General features: G+C 40.1%; 1 pseudogene; it reads left to right on the top strand.

Annotated features, from left to right (window-relative positions):
- The first annotated feature begins 436 nt into the window (after window positions 1-436).
- LOC126933967 (26S proteasome regulatory subunit 4-like) lies at window positions 437-1,773 on the top strand (annotated as a pseudogene).
- The last annotated feature ends 1,267 nt before the right edge of the window (window positions 1,774-3,040 follow it).

The following is a 3,040-nucleotide window of genomic DNA, read 5'->3' as shown; positions in this document are numbered from 1 at the left end:
TAGCTCTCTTTCTCTAAAACTTGAGCTTTCTGTCCTGCAATTGTTTTGTTTTTCTGTTTTTTGCAGCTGCATTGTCTCTTTAAAATCAGCAATGCGTGCTCACTGGAGATGGAAACAATGTTACTAAATACTCTGGTAAATTTTAAAAAGCATACTTTCTTCCTGGAACTAAACTATAAACCAAAACCCCATTTCATATTATTATTATTATTCCTATGAAGTCTTCTTAAATATAATGCTTTCGAAGCAGGAGCTAATATTAATTACTACTTAATGGCTTCAAGTTCAGTTTCACTGCAAAGAACATTTTCTAGAAATTATATCCCCAGCAAGGGAAAATGTTTGAACCCACTGCTATTTGTAGCTAAATAATATAGTGAAACTAAAATTGTTAAGTAACCAACAGGCATCTTAATAATCCAGGTTTTTTAGCTCAAGTGGCCAAAGCAAGATGGGTCAAAGTCAGAGTGGTGTTCATGGTCCTGGAAGTGGCAAAAAGGATGACAAGGACAAGAAAAAGAAATATGAACCTCTGTACCAACTAGAGTGAGGAAAAAGAAGAAGAAAACAAAGGGACCAGATGTAGCCAGCAAACTGCCACTGGTGACACCTCACACTCAGTGCTGGTTAAAATTACTGACGTTAGAGAGAATTAAAGACTATCTTTTCATGGAGGAAGAATTCATCAGAAATCAGAAACAAATGAAATCATTAGAAGAAAAACAAGAGGAGGAAAGATCAGAAGTGGATGATCTGAGGGGCACCCTGATGTCAGTAGGAACCTTGGAAGAGATCCTTGATGGCAATCATGCCATCATGTCTACATCTGTGGGCTCAGAATACTGCATCAGCATTCTTTCATTTGTAGACAAGGATCTGCTGGAAACTGGCTGCTCTGTCCTGCTCAACCACACGGTACATGTTGTGATAGGGGTGCTGATGGATGACACGGATCCCCTGGTCACAGTGATGAAGATGGAAAAGGCCCCTCAGGAGACCTATGCTGATACTGGGGGGTTGGACAACCAAATTCAGGAAATTAAGGAAGCTGTGGAGTTTCCTCTCACTCATCCTGAATATTATGAAGAGATGGGTGTAAAGCCTCCTAAAGGGGTCATTCTCTATGGTCCACCTGGCACAGGCAACATCTTGCTATCCAAAGCAGTAGCAAACCAAACCTCAGCCACTTTTTTGAGAATGGTTGGCTCTGAACTTATTCAGAAGTACCTAGGTGATGGGCCCAAACTCGTATGGTAATTGTTTTGAGTTGCTGAAGAACATGAAATATCCATCGTGTTTATTGATGAAAGTGGCGCCATTGGGACAAAAAGGTATGACTCAAATTCTGGTGGTGAGAGAGAAATTCAGTGAACAATGTTGAAACGGTTGAACCAGTTGGAGGGATCTGATTCTAGGGGAGATGTGAAAGTTATCATGGCCACAAACCGAATAGAAACTTTGGATCCAGCACTTATCAGACCAGGCCACATTGACAGGAAAATCAAGTTCCCCCTGCCTGATGAAAGGACTAAGAAGTGCACCTTTCAGAATCACACAAGCAGGATGACACTGGCCAATGATGTAACCCTGGACGACTTGATCATGGTTAAAGATGACCTCTCTGGTGCTGACATCAAGGTAATCTGTATAGAAGCTGGTCTGATGGCCTCAAGAGAATGTAGAATGAAAGTAACAAATGAATACTTCAAAAAATATAAAGAAAGTGTTCTTTATAAGAAACAGGAAGGCACCCCTGAGGGACTCTATCTCTAGTGAACCATAGCTGCCATCAGGAAAATGGTTGGGAGATTTCTCCACCCCTAAAAAGGATGAGGTTGGGGGAGTTGCCCAGAGGAATCCTTGTTCCCATTGATTTTTATTAGCAAAACATCCCATGTCTTTTGGAGTATGATGTGTAAGTGCCCATTGGGTGGCCTTTGTCAGTCACTGTGCAGCAGTCTGCTTCCCAATAGAGTGTACTCTTTCACAATAATAATAATAATAGTAATAATAATTATCTGGGTTTCTGTCCATTTGTTTGTTTATTTGATTTTTAATCTTAGGATGCTTTATGTATTCACTGCCTAACATCAAAGGGAAAAATATGACCAATTTAATTCCTGGTGATGTTATTATTGACATTACCAATAGCATATAGAATAATTACAAAAAATTCAAGATGTATAAGCCTAGGTGTGAATCCTGATAACTTTCCCTCTGTATGATGCTGAGAAAGTTGCTTAACCTCTCTGAGTTTCAGGGATGACTTATGTTTTAAGTGAGATAGTGCATTTTAAATACTCGCCGCAGCACCAGATACCAGCTGCGCTTTCAATAAATAACGCCTGCTGTTATTGTCGTCCTCTGTGGTCACTCTGCTGGCAAAGCTGTCTTGAGAGATAGCCTAAAATAGATCATCTTAAACTGGAAATAAGAAAAAGGGCTTAATGTAATGGGAAAAACTAAAACATTATGATGGTGACTAGCATACGTTTGCCCCTTGCTTATTTCCCTAGGTAAATCTAAAAAGTTCTTTTGTAGCTGGTGGTCAATTCTACATAATAAAAATATGGAAATTTACTAGGGAGGCTTAGAGCATTCCATGAAGGAGAAGGTCTGAGCCACTGAAGCCCAGCTGCCCAAATTACAAGCAAGCCAGCTGGTAGGAGAAGAAGAAGCAGGGGAAATTGTGGAATAACACACACTGTGAAAATCTAACGTGCATGTAAGGCTGCAGTCTAGAGGAGAGTTACCAGCCTTTTCTACGCTCTTTCTAATCACCTGGCTTGATAGAGAAAACCTTTGCGGATTTTATAAAAGTGGATTCTATAAAAAGGTTCAGAGAATGAATGTTCTACCATGGCTGTGGAATGATTTTTTGTCTGGAGACAATGGTTGAAGAACCCGGTCTACACTAGAATCAAGTCTATTTTCAGGGATAAAACATGGTGAGCTCCAAAAACCTCCAAGTCCTTTTCTGGGGAACAAAAGACAGAATTGGAGATATTCTTCACTGGCTCAGGTACAGACAGATATGTAC

The sequence above is a fragment of the Macaca thibetana genome, chromosome 13 (genome assembly GCF_024542745.1).
Source record: "Macaca thibetana thibetana isolate TM-01 chromosome 13, ASM2454274v1, whole genome shotgun sequence".
Taxonomy (NCBI): domain Eukaryota; kingdom Metazoa; phylum Chordata; class Mammalia; order Primates; family Cercopithecidae; genus Macaca; species Macaca thibetana.
The sequence above is the reverse complement of the archived record's forward strand: the minus strand, read 5'-3'. Positions and strand labels throughout refer to the sequence as shown.